This window comes from Falco rusticolus, chromosome 4 (assembly GCF_015220075.1).
Source record: "Falco rusticolus isolate bFalRus1 chromosome 4, bFalRus1.pri, whole genome shotgun sequence".
NCBI lineage: Eukaryota > Metazoa > Chordata > Aves > Falconiformes > Falconidae > Falco > Falco rusticolus.
The window spans coordinates 42,009,958-42,031,638 of NC_051190.1; the positions used below are offsets into that span (position 1 = coordinate 42,009,958).

At 43.1% G+C, this 21,681-nt stretch overlaps 1 long non-coding RNA gene across 1 annotated transcript; it reads left to right on the top strand.

Moving 5' to 3' along the window:
- The first annotated feature begins 471 nt into the window (after window positions 1–471).
- On the top strand, window positions 472–21,367 carry LOC119147396. The gene is made up of 3 exons (XR_005104016.1): window positions 472–650; window positions 8,817–8,882; window positions 9,227–21,367. It is a non-coding gene; the product is annotated as an uncharacterized LOC119147396 (long non-coding RNA).
- Window positions 21,368–21,681: the final 314 nt, after the last annotated feature.

The window sequence follows — 21,681 nt, forward strand, 5'->3', positions numbered from 1 at the left end:
TCTTTTTCTCTGCCTGTGCCTGTCGTTCCAGTCAAACCATTCCTGCTCCTGAGCTCTGTTCCTGGCTTGCTGTTATTGCACTGCTGCTGGGTGGCAGTGGCCCTCCAGGTTAGGAGTAAGAAGAGAGTCTGGATGTAACATTGCTTTTCTGTAACATATACAGGTGCCAGGTACAGAACAGAAATTTTCAAAGGGTTTTCACCAAAACACCAGCCTTGGGACTCTCCTCAGCTCTGATAGTTCTCCTTGTTGAAGGCTGGGTTGCTTGAGGATGATTGCATGGGCGTTGATGTAGAGAAAAGCATCAGGATGAGCGAAGAATTAGTAATAAATTGTTCCAGGAGTGGCAAAATTAGTGAACCCTGTTGCTTCTGGATTAATTTATTTATCTATCCTTGCAGTATTCCTTAGTTAGAAATTAATGTTTCTTCGACCCTTCCATGCAATACCCCTAAGCCCTCTCTATCCCCTCATGTACACTTCCATATCTTCTCTCTCCCCCTGTGCCCAGCTATGCAACTTTTTATATCCATTACCTATATATATATTATATTCTTTAGGTGAACAGGTCTCATACTGCATTGCTACTGCCTTCCGAAGTGGGGGTGCTCGTCCGAGTCCTTCCTGGCCAGAGGTGGTTCACAAAGCAGGTATGATTTTAACATTTCTGACACCACTATGTCTTCATTAATTTGAGTTGAAATTGGCCAGCAGGCTTAAAACTTATCAGAGTGGACAAACAGGCAGGCAGCCCAAGCACATTGACTTCACTGTCTTGGGAAATAAGGCTAACAATAATCGTATATTTATTTCTGGAAGAATTAAATTAGGTTTGATCTACCAATCTCTTTAACTAATAAGGCTAATGGAAATGAGATTACACTGGCTGATTTATTATTCTTGGTGGTTATTAATTATTTGGCTTCTCTTTTGAGTAATTAAAAAAGAGTTTTTCCTGCTTTGACTGCACTAGATGTCATTAATCTGAAGTTTCTAAAATATATTCTTAACCTGCAGACCCCAAGAAAATGCTAGTTTTTCTTATAACTGTTAATTTGCAGTGTAAGACCATGAAGCTAATCATACAGAGACTTCTTTGAAGCTTTCCACATTTCTCTGAGCGTGTAAGTCCTACTTATGCCTTGGCTGATTATTTGCATTTTGGTTCTGCCTTCCTCCAGTTCTATCCTTTACAGACCTGGAGTCCCCAGCAGAATCAGTCATGGCTAATTTTAAGCACATAGGTATAAAACGAAAACCAGATTCATTTATTTTTTTTAACTACAAATTTCAGTTTCCCTAAAAGAGCCCTTAAAAGGGAGGCATAGGTAGCTGTGGCAGTTCTAGGTGGTAGCCCAGCTTCTTGCTCCAAGCAAGTGTTGTGGAGGCAGTGTTCTGCCACGAAGAGCCAGTGGAGCCAGCAAGCTGCTGTGGGTTACTGCTGACATAAGTGCAGTCCGACAGCAGCAGGATGATGGCTTTTAAAAATAGGACTTCTTGCCATTTTGTATTCTTGTCAGTGTGTCACAGATGTCGCAAGGTTGGATTTGTTTTTCCTACCATTTTTTTCTTCCAGTTATTGCCTTCATCAAAAGAATAAATTAATTTTGTTGGTGTGGGATTTCATCCTTGCAGTGACAGGAAAAGAAGGAATAAAACCACTTGGCTTGTTGGCGGTGCCCGTGGCTCCCTCAGGGCAGCAGATTTGCATTCATGCTGCGGTATTTGCAATGTGAATTATGGGGCTGAGGCTGCGCTCTGCAGAGCGCGGTGCTGAGTTTCTAATGCTCCTGTTATGAGGCATTTGACCTTTCCAAGGATAGAAGCGCCAGCTGCCCGCAGCGCTGCAGGAGTGGATGCAGGACTTGTGGCTTCCCACCCTTCCCTTTACGGAGCGCCGGCATCCCGAGCTCGGGCTGCCGAGGTCCTCTTGCCTGTGGGTACCAGCGCAGCAACAAGGAAAAGCAGTGTGTTTAAATGGCTCGTAAAGATTATTTTGACAAAAATACAAAGCCAAAGAAATCCCCTTCCCATGAAACCTGGCCATGCTGTGACGCAACATAAGCAGCAAACAGGGAGCGCACATCAGAGGGCTCTGGCCAGCCTGTGGGAACGCTGTGGTGAAATCAAGCCAGCCCCACCGGTTTCAGTAGAAGTCAAGGCTGTGCTTGCATTAGGAGTGATGCTCATTGCCCATAGGACACATACAGTGAGGGGCTGTGCTCGTTGCCAGTGATTTGGGCTCCATCCATTGGGCTGGCTGTGTCCCCTAATGTCCCATCAGCAGGAGCAGTGGGCAGGATGGGTGCTGGGGGCAACACCTTCCTCGCCCAGGTCACTGAGAGCAGGTGGGATCCCCCATGTCTCCTCCCCAAGTCAAACTTTATTCAGCTGCAAAATTGGAATAGTAAAAACCTTAATCTTTGGGCCAAACCACCATCTGAGCCCAAAGTGGGCATTTTATTGCTTGTAGTAAACAATAAACTTGTTCCCATGGCTTTGTAAAAATTGATTTCATCTTTCCAGAAGTCATCTTGCAGAACTTCTGCATAATGCTTGCATTCGGTCTTGGACGAGATAACATTTATTGTCCTGTAATAAATCCTGTGGAGACTCTTCTAGGGCTGGCAGCAGGAGTGTCCCGTTCTGAGCAAGCACCTGCAGGCGCCATTTCCATGGTGATTTACCTTTGGACTTAGAAAATCCTCAAAAAAGGAGCAACTGCCCACTTCAGAAATGGGAAGTGCAGTTTAGGTATATTCTTTTTTGGTTCATGAAAGCAAAAAAAACCCCAAAGGCAGGTTTCCAGGGAAAAAAAATACTTCTCCTGACTTCACCAGCTGAGAGGGCAATATTTTTTGAAGCAATCAAATGCACTCAGACCCAACACCATCCTCTAATTACTAATGCCAGGATGCGGCTGATGTTAATCAGCACTGTTGAAGTATGCGATAGAGAATCCAGGAAATACAGAAATGTCAGCAATTTGACCTCCCAGCAGAAAATTTTGTGGAAAAACATGTTCTCAATTATATTTATACTTTCCAGACAAATAAACAACATTCTTCGAAGGTAATCTAACAAGCACGTCTGTAGCAAAGAAGATCAAATGGTAATTACTCTACATGCTGTCAGGCTGCCAAGATTAATAGGTTTTTCTAAGGAAAACTGAAAAGTCAATGTAAAAGAAGGAACAGGATAAGTTTTAACAGAGAAAAACAAATAAGGTTTTCTCACATGTCCATAATTTTATACTATTTTTCCCCAAGGGTTTGCAGAGCCAGGTGTTCTGCCAGCATCTGAATAGCTGGTAAATGCAGGGGAGCACGATGATGCTCGCTGCGGTCCAGTGCAGCACCAGGAGGGGTCATGCTTGCGCAGTGGTGTTGGTGGGGGATGGGCTAGCAGGTGTAAACCTGATCTTGTGCCGTGTGGAAACTCTTTGAAAGTTCAGGGTTTGGAAAATTCCCACTTTGTTTTAAATTAAAAGAAAAGCTAATTATATCTTGGTAATAATTTTGCCAAGATGATGATATGTTTTTAAAAGGCTGCCTTTTTTCTGGAATGGGAGTGTTGAAAGTGTCAAGTGTGATACAAGAAGCCTTGCTGTTAATAAAACTGTTCTTACTGGAAAAAACCCCACCCCTTTGTTTTAATACTTTCACCAGTTCTAGGCAGGATACCAGAATTATGGCACTGACTTAAAAATTCCCAAATGTAGAAATAAAATCTGTGCTCTGAGCTTAATACCCAGTTGCTGCCCTGATATGGGACATTTTCAAGGTTATCTTTGCAGTCACAGGTGGGACGGAATACTTCTCCCAGTGCTGAGACATGGCAGTGATATTGAATATTGTGTAGTATCCGATACGGTCCTGGGAGCTGACATTTTCGGTTCTATCTGTGTTTTTGATTGAATTTACAAATAAGTTGGGAGCTGTACTCTGCACTCATTTGGGTTTATATACCATATGCTTATGAATAATCAATATCGTCCAAATGACTTCCTAATAATAAAACCACACGTAACTGTCGGTTTTAAGTCCCAATGTTACACTATAAAGTAACTGAGACATTCACTATTGGTTTAAATAAAAATCACATTTTCACAAACCAAGCTACAATCGATGAGAATTATTGATTTTCAACACTTTTAAAACGGGGCCAATGAAACAGTGTGTGTATTACCTGATCTACTCCTTCAGCAGCAAAAAGCACTGACATCTCTCAAACAGAACTGTTGTTTTTTAAAAAACAGTGAGATAAGAATGTAATCCTGCAAATTTAGTGTTTTGCAAAGACTGGTTTCTTGAATAAGGGTATTGTAAAACCGATCAAAGAGAAGAATGCTGCTAGGAGGATGATGTTGCATAAGGTGCCGGAGATAAAGATTTTACTGTTTTTAATGTTCTCATAAAATTTTACTGAAACAGAAGATATTTTTTTTTTAAATCTCCTTTTGTTATGAATATGCTTTGCACAGAGATAATAGCTACCTTTGCCTAATCCTCATGGTCTGATTTGAATGTAGAGTTGGTATCGCTCTGCAGTTTCTTTGAACCTGGGGGAAGAATATCAGAGTTTTATTCCAGCAGAGTGGATGAGTATTCAAGTTCCTCCAGACATCAGAGACCTCTAATAATTGTAGCCCCTGACTGAAATAAATTGAAAAATTTATTTATCTGCTTTAATTTTTAAATATCTTCCAGTATCAGGACCCAGAAACTGAATCACTTTTCAAAGAAATTTGAATCTTTCAAACTCAATTTTTAATTTTTTTTTTCAAATGCAGGGTTTTGTTTTTTGGTTTGTTGGGGTTTTTTTGTTTGTTTGGGTTTTTTTTGCATGTGTAAGCACCTTTTGAAGTGAATGGGAGTTCTGTGAAAGTTTATTTTTTCAAGGCTGATTCCTGCAATAACACATTCTTCTGTGACCAAGAACTTCATGTGTTGGCTTCAGGGGGTTATAGAGCCCAGCAAGCTGGTGGTGTGAGGATGCACCTTACAGGAGTTTTATCACATTATGGATGTCAGGGTTTTAGTCCTTGTATTGAACAAATATTTTGATTATCTTAAACTGAATGGCAACAAGGTCCAGTTCTTCAGCAAAACTGGTGGTCCACAGACAATTCTGCCTTTTGTTCTACTGCTCCGTGTGAAGGTCGTGCTCCCAGCCTTTCGCTTGAGCAATCATAAGCTTTTTCTGAACTGTAAGAATTATCTTTAAAAAAATGCAGTTACTTCAGAGTCTTCTACAGAGCCATCCTTGAACCTGAGTACCACCTGCAATGAATGGCTGATGCAGTTCCCTGTCTTGAAACTGAGTCAAAGAAATTAAGTCATTGTAACAGAGAATGTTTATTTTTTCCTGTGAGTCACCGAAGATAATATAAATATTAGTCTCCAGCCTACAGATATGTCATTCCCTTTACGAAGGTAGCAGCTGTCTTCAGGTTAATGAAGTGAGTGATAGGAACCAAACAGGCTCCTGAAGAGGCATTTGCAGGATTCTGCAAAGATTTGGGCTGGAACCGGGTACCCCCAAAATGAGCCGTGCAAGCAGGTCTTGGCAGCGGTGGGCTTGATGTCATTGCCCGTGCTGCTGCTTCCCTTGGGCACTCAGACCCCTGTTCAGAAAAATAAGTGTTTATTTAAGTCCAGCCTAATTGGCAAACCCCTGATGTCTGTATTTAGCTTTAAGGACATGTTTAAAAGGCATTCATTTTAATGGGGCTGAAATATGTGCTTATATTTAAATGTACTTATAAATTCTTTCTGAAACAGGGAAACCTTACTGTTTTAAAGCTTTTTTCCGGTGAGCTCAAGGCCACTTTATTGCAGCGTTGCAGAAACAGTCACATTTATGCTTGGAAACATGGGCTTCCTTTGCTTCCATTGCTGCATGATCCTTAGTTGAAAATAGTGTTTGTGGGTCACTGGATGAGTACTTAATTTTAGCCTTGACCAAATCTTGCTGATTACATAGTAACTTGTAATTTATTAATTAAAAGTATTGGGGGCCCTCATATTTTGATTAACTTAATAGCTTTCACAGCAAGAACTGAATTCAACCAGAGACATCATTACAACTTTTAATATAATGATCTGGAGGGCTATTGAGTGCATCCCTTGAAACGCTTTTACTTATTAGGCAGCTGACCTGTGTGAGTAACTACCTGGCAGCTGAACATAAGCCACTGCGGAAAACATCCTGCCACTGATTTTGTGGAATTATCTTAAATCTAGTAATGATGGGAAGCTCCATCAGTCATCTGTTGGCTTTAACTAGATATGTTTTCAGTGAGAGAAGAGGCAAAGGACAAGGGGCTTTGACCTCCAAGAAACCCGTGAACAAAGTGACAGGCAGTGAGATATAAACCTCAGGACTGAAGCCAAGATGCAGTTTGATTACAGATGCGCTGAGTGATTTGGAAAGATAAACTTTGCGTGACCCTAGGCAGAGGGCTGTGGCTGAATACTCCGTTTTTCAAGTGAAGCCACTGGAGCGTTCAGTACTTCAAACAAGAAGTTGTCTTTTTAGGGCTAAAATGCAAATTTCTATCCCTTGTGTGAAGTCTGAAGAGACAGGTGAGTTGTCTGCACCTCCTTTTTGGAGGCACCTGGGTGTATAATTAAGAAGTACGCCGTGACTGGTGTATTATTGCTGATTATGGCAGTGAGGGGGAATTGTGTTTGGGTACTTTTAAACCTTTCAGAAAGGGTTTTCCTTGCTGAAACAGCTTGCTGTGGCTGCACCTGAACTGGGGTAAATATTTGGGCAGCTGTAGCCGAAAGCCCATGGTTAGCGTGCCGGGCAGGGTCAGCTGAAGAAAACTCCAAAGAACAGCAGTGGGAAGAGCCCTGAATAATGTCACATTTTCCTTCTGCATCTCCGTGTCTCCTTTCCATTCACCATCCACCTTCTTTGGAGAAATGTGAGTCCATGTTCTGGGAATGCTGCAAGTGCAGTACAGTCTTTTATCTCTTATAATTGTTTTACCTTAAAAAGTAGAAAGAATAGGGAAGCAGGTTACAGGTGTTCATTGCTTTCATATGTTGACTTCTTGTATGTTTCTCTAGAGTAAGTGATGACATTTTTTGTTTTTCCTTTGTACAAACCTGGGAATTTTGTCTCATCTCAGATTAACCCTTCCCAGCACAATTTATCTTTGTGGTTCCCAACACTGTTACATTGTATTACGTTAAAAATAGCTTTAGAAAAAAAGACATCAAATCAATTTTGATATGGTATTTCTGTTTGTAAGTGAGCTTTTATGTGGATAATAGCCCGAAAGTGCACCCATGTAATTTTACTCAAATTTTTGAATGTCTGAAATCCAACTGGAATTTTAAGAATTTTAAGAAGCTTGGTTTTATAAGATTTGGACTGCAGCAAAACTTTTTTTCCTAAAAATACAGGTACTAAGGTTTCAGCATACCCAGAAGTGTTGTTAAAAACTGATCCAAACAGTCCTACATATTGTATTTACCTCTGGAACCTGAGGAAAATGTCTTTTTACACCCTCTGGAAAGACAACACATGCTTTGTTTTTTCCCAAACAGGTCACGTACCTTCACTCAATTGTACGCTTGCTGCGAACTCAAGCTGTGCCCGAGTATTTTTTCACAGCAAACTCGCACCTGGATTGCTTCGTGTGAATTAAAGACTTTAGAGTTTGGCTGGTTTTGAAGGTTCAGACTTACGATATTGATCCCTCCTGTGCAGTGAGGCAGAAATGTGGTTTCCAGTCTCTGGGGCCACTGGGCAATATTCAGAATATCCCTGCACAGGAGAGCTGCTGTTCCATGAAATAGGAAGACTTCATTTTCAGCTCTTCAGTTCTTATTTCACACAGGTGTAATTGCACTGGTGTCAAGGTAATTGCTTCTGACTTGTCCCAAGGTGCTTGAGAAATCCAGCCTTTCAGTTTTGTTAGAGCAGACAAAGAGAAAATCTAATGCTGGATACCTTTGCTGTACTGCTGCTTTTAATGTTGGATGATGGAAGTGTCCTCTGTGGGGATTCAGCAGGTGAGTAGGGACTCCAGAGCAGAAGGCAGAATATCTCTGAGTCACTTGTGTCTGTTTTTGTCTCCTGACCAGTGACATGGTAAGCCAGCCCTGGGTGTTTGCCTGCTTGCTGGACTGATGGAAAGGTATGCCCGTGTTGTGGCCATGGCTGTGGCTGCCTCATGGTCGTCCCATGACTGGGATGAGACATAGCTCTGCTGGGCTCAGCAGACACTTCGACATGTCCAAGAAAGGCATGGGTGAGGGTAGAGAGCCTGCACTAACCGTTATGATATTGAATCATACTGGAAGGGAGCTACTTTAGGGTAGGTGCACTGTAAGCTCAGCAGTGAGTACATTATAACAGTACTGTGAGCTCTCCTTGCTGTCCTGGATTTGCTTGACTATAGTTTCTGTCAGCTTTGAGTGTGTCAGCTGAGTTGCTCTTGTTTCCCCCCTCCTACCCCCCTAATCTTTTTCAGACAGTGAAAGAGATTTCCCATGTGGCTGGGGTAAACACCAAGCTGTAGGTAGCAATGGTTTATAATCCTTTCAAGAACATTGGCACCAGTATTTAAAATATCTGTAAGTTATGTCAAGAGCCTTTTTTTGGAATCGGAGACAATCCCTACACAGTGCTTAAGCAGATTACACACCCCGTGTACTGATGTTGCTGTCGCAGCTCTTCTATTTTCAGTTAAGAAGGTCCCTGAGGTTGTATGTATGGGTTTTCCTCTCTTTATCAGTTTCAGGAGAAAGTATGACCTGTTATTCTTTTGTTTGCATTGATCAAAGGGTCTTTTACAGAGGTGTGATTCCAGATCATGTATGCGGAGTTTCATCAAGGCTGCTGCTCTGCCGGCCCACGTAAAGGTAACTACTTAACGTATCCGCTTATGTTCTACCACCTCAGAGATAATGCAATAATAAAAATAACCAACACAAATAACCAAAGATGGTTATGGCTTTTCCCTTGTTTCAGGATATGACACGCTTTAGGTGATATTTGTGCATGTCTACAAGGGATGAACACAGCGAGCTACCACCATCTGCTTTTGCAGATGAGCTCTAGGGCTTATATGTGTGTTTGTGGTTAATGCTGATGTTTCTGCTAAGTCCCAGCAACTTTCTAATAAATATTTCCTTATCAGTATTAAAATTACTTTTATAGACTAAAGTATGAACACAGATGTAATTTTTATGTTAAAATTCTTAAGGTCACTGGGATCTTTAAGAAGAAGAGAAGTCAGCTCCAAAGTCACTGCTGAAAATTATGTCCTGGGAACAAGTGCTGGAAGCTGGTCACCGCCCGGGCTGTTGCAGGGGATATACAGTAGGAAGTCCTTTAAAGCACAAACACTTTACCTGTGAAATTAATGATCTGGTTTAAACTAGAAATTAATTCCTATGTATCGGTTGTTCCTATGCATTGGTTCCCTATTTAACTGCAAAGTTTTGCTTGCTTCTGTTCAGTCTGCAATTGATTTGTCTGTCTTCATAGAGAGGATTATGCCAGGAACCTGCAGCTTCTGGTGTCAGAATGGTAATCCATGGAGGACAAGGTCTCTTAGGTACTCAGAATGTGTTCCAAAAATGTCCTTAAAATCTAATGTCTTTCTCCCTTAGGAGCTTTAGGAATCACCTGTTGTGAACAGAAATAAGGTACGCAAGTGTGAACCTGTTTCACCAGCAACTGTTGCAGTATTTGCAATGCATAAGTCACAGTAAGAAAACATTATTGAGCATTTGGGAGAGGTGAACGTTTTTTCAATAATTTTCCTTAATGACTGTGCCCTTTTCTGACTAATGCTCTCTGGATTTTAATGAAATAGCATGGGTTTGCTATAGGCGCTTTTCCTAGGCAGTAAACAAAAGAGCATTGATGGAAACAAATTACCAGTGTGTTGACCTCAGAGGAAAATCTCTGCAAACAGGAGGTAGGACACGGGCTGCTACTCTGCACTGTCAGATCACTGCAGGAAGCAGATATGCAGATGACGATGTCTCAGAAAGCATTAGAAAACAGGAGGCAGAGGTATCCTAGAGGATTAAGAACAATTGTCATAGCTATATCAGGGCATACAACATAGCTGCGAGTCTCAAGAGAGTCCAGCCTGCCTGTTGTAAATGTGCAACAGTCAGGAAGATGATAGGTAGTGTATGAACCAGACCTTGCAATATGTCCCTGTAGATGTTAATGACAAATCAATCCAAATCTCTTGGGCTTCAGGACATTTTTTCTTTTGCCTCATTTCAAGTGGAAAAGGTAATTCTCATGTAAAAGTATGTGTTCTAAAATTTTAATTGTTAAGTAAGTCCTGATAGGAAACATTTACTTGCAGTATTTTTCTTTGTTAATAAGGTGTCCTGCCCAGTCAAGCCTGTGATTCTGCAGCTTAGGGCACTGGTATCTCAACACGCTGTGCGAGACAGATCCATTCCCAAGGGATCTTTCACCTGAAAAACAAAACAGTAGAGCAGAAAAAGAAAAATTACTTACCCAAGGTCATGAAGGTCTGCAGTAAAGCCAGGAGTGGAGTTCAGATGTCTTAATTCATGGCATAGCTTCCAGCCACAGGACATAACAACCTCCGGTAGCATTTACAAGTGCGGGTCTTTTAATCTCTCAGATGTACAGAGTTTAATTTTTTGGGAACTTTTCTTGTAGCTGGGGCGTGGGAAGACCTGGCATGTTGTGAGCAGTTGGTAAGAGCAGCTAAAGCACGAAGATGGGCTCAGATTATTGTGACTGCTCTCTTCTTCTGGAAGCCAACGGAAAGATGCTGCAAACATTTGCATATTGAGACAAGATACATGGTATCAGCTGTGCTCTTCTAGCCGTAAGATGGAAGTTAGAAGATGGTAAGTTTTCCCTTTGTAGGAGCAGAAGACCTCACCGAGAATGCCACTGACGTTTTGAGCTCTGCAGGAGGTAAAGTATATGGCGGTGTGTAAAGGCGTTCTGGGCCGGGAGGCGTTCTGGGACTGTTTTGTGAACAAAGGGCATGATGAGGCCCTTCTGCAAGAGGGACAAGCAAACTAACAGAGTAAATCCCGCTGATCAATTCAGATAGAATCTAGACATAGATCTGGGGACACTGCATGTTGTTTTCATAAGGCACAAAGTGGCCAAGTCCGGAGAGGGAGTCAAGAAGTGAAGAGACTGAGAACCTGGAACCGATGCTGGGAGGCATGTTGTGGCCGTTGAAACGAATGTGTGAATGAGCTGAAAGTGCAAGGCCAGTAAAGTAAAGCCAGTAAAGCCAAACAGAGGTTAATCCCTTGGGAAGAGTGTAGCAACATGAGGGGAGGAAATACCTCTTCACTGATTCTCACAAATGTGTCCATGTTGTTATAAATTTATACCAGCACATCTTTCCTGTGAAAGGAAAACCAGGCTCTGTGGAAATAAGACTACAGTTGTTATGTGTATGACAGTGGTGCTGGGAGGTCCTGATTCCTGCTGAGCCTACACCATTGCCAGATGTGGGCATGGAGGGGGCTGGGAAGGATTTCATGCCACATGCTTGGCAAGGTCTCCATGGGCTCAAAGAAAAGAAGTAGCTGCTTGTGAAAGGACAGGAATGGCAATTCATAGTATCCAATTTTGGCTAAGTTTTGGCCAAAGCAGGTGCTTGAATAAGTCTAAAGTATCTTAGCTAGGGACCTCTGCAGCCCCTGAAAATAACTATTTATCTTTCTGGGTGGTAAATCCATTTGTTTTCATGCCATTTTTTCTTTTATTGTGCCAATTGTTGAGGCTCCAGTAAGGATGGGAGCACCGGGCAGGGAATGCTGTTAACGGTTTAAAGATTTAAAACCAGAGTCCTGTCTTGTCTGATCTGAATAATAGACCACAAGTTCCAGCCAGTGTTTCCTATGTGAAGTCTAAAAACCTGTGGCTGAGCACCGTGCTTGGTAATTTAGAGACTCAATTGCTGATAAACCCACAGTACCCGTGAGTGGTCTGCCTGGCGCTCAGTTGCACAAAGGTCAGATTCTATTTTCAGTGTGGATGTGGCTGACAACTTTTTATACATGGCATCTAGTTTTAGTTTTCTTTTTTTGCTCCATTTTCTAGTCTCAGAGATCCCTCTCTAGGCTGGTGATTATAGCTCATGAACAAGGTGCCTTCCTTTGAATATCTTGCTAGACCGAACTCTTTCAGTTTCTCATAAGAATAATGGATCAAAGAAACTAAGGAGTGTATGTATAATTAGCTGTGAGATGACTAAACAGTAGGAGTTACAGCACGTCAGGAGGTACTAGTACTGGCCCCAGCAAGAAGGAACAAAAGTGAGTGGGCCACATTGCTTGCACCATGTTCCGTTTTTTTAAATTTTATTATTTGTCTGTACTGGGGAAACTCTCAACTGTTCACCTTACTTCAGTTCTCGTAACTCAGCTGGTGCACTGGTTGCAAATGGATGATGTTTCTGTCCTACTACAGTGAGCACTGGCATTGTACAAGGAATCTCTGAGGGATGTGTATAAGAGGTGAAGAAATATAGGCAGATGGGAGTATAAAACATGTTGAAGTGTTTGCATTGTGTGTGTCGTATTTATTTGGCACAGAACCGTACCAGGGACACCATCCATGTCAGCAGCAGTAATTAGTAATCCCTCATAATTCAACAGAAAGGGGGAGAGAGCTGTGACAACAAAATGGATTCTGGCCCAACCACCCCATGCAACTGTTTTGTTTGAGGATATTTTCAATTTAACCTTTAGGTGAATCTCTTTTCTGTACACAGTTATGTACGTTTTCTTTGTTGTCTGGATTCCTCTCATTTACATGTCAATGGTGTATCTTTACATGCCTGTTGGCCCAATTAACCATTGCTATTCATCTTCCTGCATTTCAGTCACCTCAGGTGCCCGTAGCTAGCATCCAAGTACAAGGAGGAATGGGTAAAAGCACTTTAGATAGATCACCAGCAAAGCAGTATGTTGCACAGATAAAGCCAGAGCCCCTAGACCTTTGTGTTTTGAAAATCAGATAAGTCAAATGTAGACAACGGGACCATATCTGGTAGGGACATTTGTCTGTGTGTGATGGCGTCTGGGGAGGCCAAACCAGAAGATGTTTTACTTAGAGCAAGTGCTTCAGGAACAGTTCCCTTCTTGCCTGGAAAGGGAAACTGGAGCCCCTGGGCTCTTTGTGAGCTGAGCCTAGAGCCAGGGGCTGCGGCACGTGCTGGTGGCTCATCCGTGGCAGAGCTGGTGGTGCCAGCAACCCTGCTCCATGGGACCAGCAGCAGCTCCTTCACATCTGCAATAAGTAGGTTTGGCTTTGAAATAAGCCGCACTTAGGCAACAATTTTCTCTTCTGTTTGGTGTGGTGGGGAAGCACTTTTCAGCTGCCAGGTCTGCCCCTGCTGAGGCGCCACCTGATGAATAAGCAATGAGCCCTTGCACGCCTGTGTGGGAGTGAGGACTGGAAGGGTTCTAGTTTGATCAGTGAGGCACAGCCTAGATCCTCTTGGCCTTTCAGCCCCTCCTTTGCCCTGCGCTCATGCCAAGGCACGGTATGTGCTCAAGGGGCTCTGCAAAGGTGGATGGAGTGGGAGGAGGTTGATAGTTACAGCTGTCACTGGCTGCCAACTAGGATTGCCTTTCTTTCCCCCCCTTCTACATCTATAAAGCAACTTCTGTAAGAGCAATCATGGACTTGGAATTTCATTACTGTCGATACATTTTGTAATAGCTCCCGACACTACTTTCTCAACTGATAATTTAGTTAAGCTCTCTGCTGCACATGCACATGCTTTGGTGTGGAGGCAGTGGAAAATTATTTAATAAAACTTAACGCTGCTTTCATTTCATGGCTGTTATTACTCAATATTAGTCATTGCTGAGAATCATTCCTTGAACAGCTCTGTCTTATCATCTATATGCATTTGGCTATCACCTCTTTGAAATGTAGCAGCATCCTGGGCGGTAAATGAAGGCAGCTTTCATTTTATTCAGCTGTGCATCTTGGAAGTGGGTGTGATCTTAACAAACAGAGTTATTGTAATTTCTGTGTCTTCTGTGATAGTTCAGCATAAAAGATGACGTTTTAGTTGAAGTCTCATGGATGAACATCAGGACTAAAAAATTTACAAGTGATTCTGTTACCCGTGAAGCTTGTTTCTCACCCAAAATATATGTGCTTGATTCAGTCAAAATTAAGAAAGGTTTTTTTTCCTTTTTTTCTGTTGGGTCAGAAATACCCTCTGCTACCTAATATGTATGAATTTATAAAAGCTGGGAAGAATAGACCCAGATCTTCAAGCTCTGTATACAAGTGTGAATATACAGATACTGACTCTGGTGGTTCTTGTGCCTGTACATATGAATGAAACTATGTATAAATATTCAAAAGACTTTAAAGACCAATAATGTTTTTATTGTGGCTTGAAAAGTCTGAATCATGTTTGTTTCCTTCTTATATTCATTGTGTAGTGAAGATATGTACTATTGATGTTTTTTTGGTGAAAATGAACGCATTCCTTTTTCTGATGTTCTATTGGAAAGGACATGCCTGTCTTGTGCAGCCATGGTGCGCTCTCAGGGTAGAAAAACATCGTGTTTTGCGTTAGAGTGGAGATCTATGAAAACAACAAGCCTCAAACATCAAAATAATTCTAGGGAGATGTTTCGTGATATACCCTGCTTTGCTATGGTTTTTTTTTTTTTTTATAATCTTCCATTCTGAAGGCTACATTTTCCAGTCAGACAAAATCAAATTGCTATATGCTTGATGTTGCTGTGTGTTCCACCCAAAGCGCAGCTGTCAGGCAGCACTACTTGTGTTATTTCTGCTGTGCAGCTTGGATAATTTCTAAGCTGGTTGGAACCTGCTATGGCCCGATCTGTGTGATGGTGCTATCAACTGCATCGTGCGTGGCTTTGACCGACTGGCGCAGGGCTAGGAGTGGTCAGGAGTGCTGGAACATGTGGAGCATCAGGAATATGCATGTTCGGGTTGAGTGGGTTGGATGGGGCCGTGCCTGCAGTCTGATGGATCGCAATGTTGGTCCTGAAGAAGGAAGTGCCATTCGCCATTCCTTTGTATGGTTTCATATTCAGGTCTTCATGAAGGTGAATTCTATTTGTCCGTGCTGCATGGGGCTTCCTAAGGATGTGTTTATTGGCAGTGCTCTGCCACTGCAGAAAGCCACCGAGCCTGCCTCTATCGGAGCCTTGCGTTACGCTTTCCCTCGGATGTGCTACCGATGTACACGTGGAAACCCTTCTCTTGTTTTCTATTGCGTGGGTGCCTGGAGTAAACTCTCGCGTGGGTGACTGGGGAAGGTGTCTTACCTTACAGGAACTATTGTGCATGAAGGGGAATGTCTTCTGTGTAAATGAGGTGTCTCTGGGTGTTCGGTGGGCTTTCTGGGAAGGTAACAAATGTAACTAAGAATGAGAAGAGATCTTCTCTTGTCATTTCCAAGGTCATCCCCACTCAAACTTTATTTAAACATGAATTACTTTGTAAATGATGAAAGGTCTTCCACAGAAACATCACTGAATTTTCTCTGTCTGACAGAAACTAGTTCTCTCCAGACTTTTTATCCAAGATGTATTGCCATTTCATAAGTCAGGTGGTGAACTTGACGTTGCAAGAAAACCAAATTTCCTGTCACTCAGTTTCAGTTAATTTCTATTTGGAGCAAGATGTGTGGGAAGAAGTAATGTATTTTATTGTCACATTTAAAAAGAAGAGGCAAACTTCTGGGTGCACAAGAGTTTCTCAGGGGACAGCCTAACTGGTAGGATAGCTGTGTCTACCTGCCAAGCTGATTTCTTTCTTTTTTTCCCCTTGCAGCTCTTTGGAGAGCTCCAATGCAGTTGTTTTCCTCTAGTGTGCCCAACCCTGGCTTTCACCTTGTAGAGGAATTACAGAGGACTGTATGAAAAGTTTATTTGTGAAAAGGTTGTAATGATTGTTGAATACATAAGGCAAGGCACGGGAGCTACTTACTGAAATTAACCTGATACTGGATGGTAAAAGCCCTGTTGCAGCCAGCTAGTTTTGATTGTGCTGGGACATCACCTCTTCTATTTTATCTCCACCCCCTTTGTGCGTCACAGAGATGAGTTCAATGGAAGTTACTCAATGAAACCTTGAGAAATTAATTTCTGCTCAGACTCAATCAAAGGTTCAGAGGCAGCTTTTGGGTTGTGCTGGTTTCCATGCCCAAGATCTTGCTTCTCCCTCGTGCTGTGCAGGGCGCTGCATGCCCGTTAGCTGCACATTGGAGATCCTGGCTCCCTGGCAGGCAGCTGGCATAGCTTGTGGTGCTGTGGGATCCCTCGGGATAAGTAGAGATCTATAAATGTATAATGTGATTACTGCAGCATTATTTTAAAGGTCAGCCTCCCGTATTTGCACAAGCGTTGATGAGAGTGACTGTCTGCCACAGATGATTTGTGTGGACCAGGATTGTGTCCAGGTATTAATAGTGCTGATTAAATAAGGATGGGGAAAGTATTCTATCTCTGCAAATATCGAACCTCCTATTATGTTTATAATCCTATAATAAAAGGAAAATTTAATAGTAAAAATGGATGCATCTTCAATGTTACAGGTTTGTGGGAGTTTTTAACAGTTTCAGAGCAGAAACCCACCCTCATGGAGTCAGACATCTGTGGCAGTAGGGCCAGCCTGCCTTTTCTGACCAGTGTAGCACAAACACAAATAATGGAAAGATTTAAAATTCAGGCAGTTGAACTGTAACCCAAAGTGAATCAACAGCAAAGCCATTAGAAGGATTTGGTTTCTTCAAATGCCAAAAACATTCACAGTTTCTTTGGGAGGGAGAGAAGGTGGAAGGATCTTCATAGAGGGTTAAAAAATTAAAAGGGTTAAAAAGCACCATGTGGGATTTTTGAAGGGGCTGTGCACACTTACCTGCCTCAGAAATATGTATTCAGCAAGGAGTATCAGGGTCAGTTGATTTATACAGGCCCCAAATCCCATTAATGCAGACATTACACATTACAAAATTCTCTTTGTAGATATAGATCAGCAAACTACAAGAACACCAGTAAATAATCAACAGACCTTAGAAAAAGGGCAAGGACTACACTCATCCATCACTAACAAGGCACAGCTGTAGCAAATCTACAGAAAGAAAAAAAAGATGGGGGGAAGATAAACATTTTTATCATCTTGTACTTGTTCCTCATTTATTACTGAGCGTGTGAAGGGCGAGTATCAGTATCACAGCTGGAAGTAGAGAGAAACGACAACGCGAAGGGCAACCTTTTCCTCTTGTTGAAATGGATCTGAGGCTTGTCAGGGAAGCCGAGATGTGCCTGGTGGTGTAGCCTGTGCCAGGCAGCCCCAGGTGCTGCAGCAGGAGCCGGTGAGTCCAATTCTACCCGTTCCCGTGTGTTCACAAGGTCTCTGCTCTATTTGAGGTCTGTTGTGTCATGGCAGAGGATTTAATCTTCTCTGAATTATTTTGTACCATGCATCCTCAGCAGCACCCATCCCTCAGAAGCAGATGGTGCTTCTGGCAGCTCTTTAGGTCTGTTATCCATACCGTGCACCAGCATGGCACGGCGGCTGTAACTGCCGCGGGGTGAACCATGATGGAGTACCTCCTCTTGATCCAGATTGCCTCCCGATGAAAGCCTCACTCCTGCCGTTGGCTCCATGGAGGTGCTGCCATCATCTGAGCTTAATGGTCTTTTCCAGCACCCGCTGTTATATTTGCTGCTAGACCCAAGCTGTCCAGGTCCAAACAGCAAGAAATCAAAGGCTGTCAGGACTGGAAGGGAAGAAGGGTGCTAATGGACTGCAGGAGGACGAGAGTGGCTGCCGGAAAAGGCTCCTTGCTCATGCAGGCAAGTACTGCAGGGGCTTGAGCTCTGCCTCGTGCCACCTGTACATGGAGGTGGTGGCTTCCCTGAGACAGAGAGGACTAAGTGAGGATTTGTGCACCAGTCCAAATGCCATTTCATTAATCTGCCCTCTTCTAACATCCAGTACAACTCATTTGGCTGTGGGTATTTCTTCATAGACAAGAACTTAACCTCGTTATAATGTTGCTCTTCTTGCTTACAGTGAAACCTCTCTTTATTAGGACTTCATCATCTGTTCCTTTCCTTCACTAAACAACCCCTCATAAGTGTGGCAGCATATTGCAAAGTGTTCTTTTAAATAACCAGACCTATACCCATCCCAGGTAATGAACTAGGAAAGCTTTATTTTGCAAATTCTTGTTTTTATTGTGTTTTTCCAATTACTTTGTAATTCACAAGATTCAGTAGCTCACAATGGGTCTTCCAGCCATTACTGCAAATCTGCACAGTTGTGCTGCAGGTAAAATTACAAACTCCAGCAGGACAAGTAGTTACTTCACTTTCTTCCAAGCCTTCCTTCCCCTCGACTTTCTCCTGCCTCTCTGAAAGGTCTATGCACTCTTTGTTCTGCTTTGGCTACGGGGAACAAGCTTTTGCATACTGCTGCTGGATGCTTCAGAGATCTTGATGGAAAATCAAAGCGAGGTAGGACTTGAAATGCCTCCTTTCTGATCGCTGAGGCTCCTTTTCAGCTACCAGGAGGAACAGCCCTGCAGCTTCCTATGGATCTTCAAGAAAGAGCTGCCTTTAGCACCGCTGTCTCCAGTGGGAGAGGAGCCTTGTCCCTGCATCTGTACTGCGCTGTATTTATCAGAGGGAAGCTGGCATAACACACTTTAATCCTTTCTGGGAAACTGTGATTACCTAGGAGAAGCGAGAAGGCTGCTCATCTTTTTTCTTCGCTTCTTTCTTCTCTGTGCTGTCTGCTGCCTCTGCCTCCCTCCCGCTGCCTCCTCCGTTCCCAGCCTCTGAGCGGAGCAGGTTGTGGGAACAGCCCTTCCGCTGCTCCTGCGTGGACTGACACAACGAGTAGCCCTGCGGTGAGACTGTCAGGAGCCACTTTATGTGCCAGAGGTACATTACCAGGGTGTAGCAAGGAAGCAGAAGTTTATTTGGAGGAGCAAACAGTAAACAACAGCTTTCACCAACCGGCTCAGGCTTGATGATTCCTGAAGAGAAAGAGGTGAACCCCCATGAGACCTCTTTCTGTACCCCAAACAGAGCAAACAAGAGTTCAGGTCTAAAGTACAGATTTGACCTTTGCTCCTCTAGACTCCGTGTGTGCCTCTCCATGCCTCCTGATAGTTTCTGACACTGTCAGCCAATTTCAGCAATATTTGATGGAAGGATAGAGGCTCAGAGACATGGTTCCTATGAGATTCACAGCAGCAGATGAACAGCAAGATCCCCCCTCCTGCCTAAGGTGAGGAAAAGGTGGTGCAGAGCCAGTTCTCATTTGGTGCTGGAGGATCTGGGTGGACTTGGCCAGTGCCGCAGGCATGGGGAAAGCTTCCACCGAGGTTCATACCTTCCCAGACCTCAGGGAGTTTGGTGGAGCTCCAGCCATGGATGACAGGGCTGCTTCTTGTTCTGGTTGTTGTGCAGATTTCAAAACCACTGTGCAATGCCTGTGTGCGATCAGTCCAACTTGCTGGGAGCCTTCCCTGGCCCCTGCAGGTTCATGGAAGTGATGGATGGGAAAAGAGGGGGCGGGCTCACCAGTAAGAAGAGAGACTTCAGATGGGAGTGAGGGCAGCAGCAAGGGAATCACTGGAATATGGCATGAAACATTTAAAGTTGATAAATGAGAACACTTGTGAACAGGGTCAAAGCGAAACCAGCTCAGCGCAGGGGGCTGGGGTGGAGTGGCACATTTGTGTTGCGGTGCAAACTGATGCTGAGAGCGTGGCTGAGAAGGGAATGGCAAAGTTTTCTCAAGGTGCAGAGGTAATTACATCCAAGGCAATGGCCAGGCAATAGCATTTTAATCTGTGGGAAATGCTGACGTTTATTCCCACCCTGAGCTGGGAGGAACTGGCCCAAAAGTGAAATGCAGGAAAGCCCCTGCCAAGCTTCCCTGTGGACATAGCAGACTGCATGCATCCTGCTGGAAACAGTGCCCTGGTGGCCAAGGAGGAGATGCCAGAAGAGAATGGGAAAGTGTTTACTTTTTTGTTTCATCACCGCATTTTCCAGGAAGAACCAGGGGGAAAGGCACTGCAGAAAACCCTCGGAGGAAGCTGGAAAAACATTTAATGTTTCCAAAACTCAGGGGGGGAAAAAAAAAAAGCATGATGTGAAAACTGACCTATTCCACTACTTATATCTTATCATGTCTAGATTTTACAAAATTTTATCTGAAAGAGTTGTTCTAACTTGAGTATTTCTAGTCCTGTTCACTAAAAAAGAATAAACATTTTCAGAGTTGGTCTGGAAACTTGTCCAGAAATTGCTGATGAACCAGAATAAAAAAGGGGAAATTGAGTAAACATAAACCAACTGTGTTAAGTGTCTGGCTCTGAAGGGCCATAAAATCTATTTTGGAAGGTTCAGCTGTAAGTTTAAGCGTCAGGGTGGCTTTAAGTAACTCAGCTTATTTTACAGGTGTTTTGAAGCAGCCTTGAAGAGAACAGGAGGATTGCTCAAATTGCTAAAAATCTCTAGGACATAGTGCACTATCTCCTGTGCCAATTTACAAACTTTCTATTAGCCTTACGGCACCGAGCTGCCTGCCAGCTAAAGAAGGTCCTGGGTCACCTGTGGCTGATGGGTGACGCAGAGCAAGCTGGGTGCTGGTCTCTGGCGAAGTTCACGTGAGGTGCAGGGTAAGGGCTCTGTAGCCTCGGTCTGTAATACATAGAGACATGAAACTGTGAGCAAAGCATGAAGCTTCGTGATAACCCTTTCTTCTTCTCTCTTAGATTTTCAGTTCTCATTCATTCTTCACTCCTTAGGGAGGGATATGTGCAGTTACTGGGAAAACTATGGCCCTTAATCGGAACAGCTCAGCTGGTGATAGTAAATGTGATAGCTGTGCTCATGGGCTATCACGATGGCTTATTACAGGATCACTGGTAATGAAATGTGTGTGTAACAGGCACTGAATCCCTTTTTGTTGCAGTAACCATGAAGAGGGGCATGGTAGAGGATATGAACAATTGTTCATACTACGTGGAGTGGAGTTGGAATACCTTTTTTGGTGAAACACATATTTTCTTAAAATACAGGTTTTCACTCAGTAATTCCACTGATTATCTTAAAGATATACCACACACTGCCATCCCAAAGGGGTAAATCCTAGCTCTGACTTATTCTTCCTTCAGGGGGTGTCGGCGCTGAGGTGTGATGTGTCATTAGAGCCGGTTCCTGAGCAAGCTGTTTAAATCCCTCTGCATACGTGGAACTGTAGCGATGGAGGGAAGACACAGTCACTCAATATGAGTGATCAGCAGACTTCGTTTATTGTGCCTTACAGTCACCTTTTATGCCTTGTTATAATTAGCTCATACATATTACAAAAGTTAAGCTCATTATTGGTTAGTTGCCTAAATACCAAGCCCGCCCCTAGTTTCTCTTCTGTAGTTATCTGTTCCCACCTGTAACATTATTTTCCCACCGCGATCTTGCTGTTACTGTGTTACAAGAACAGCCAAGGATAGTGTATTTTTGCTTTACTTCAGATAAGCTGAGAGCGATGTGCATTTTTGTCCAGCCAGCTGGACTATGTCTATGTGACCCTTTTCAGCTAGCCAGTTATCCACATGGAATGCGTACTGTTGTTACAGGTCTCCAAAGACCAGATCCTGAAATG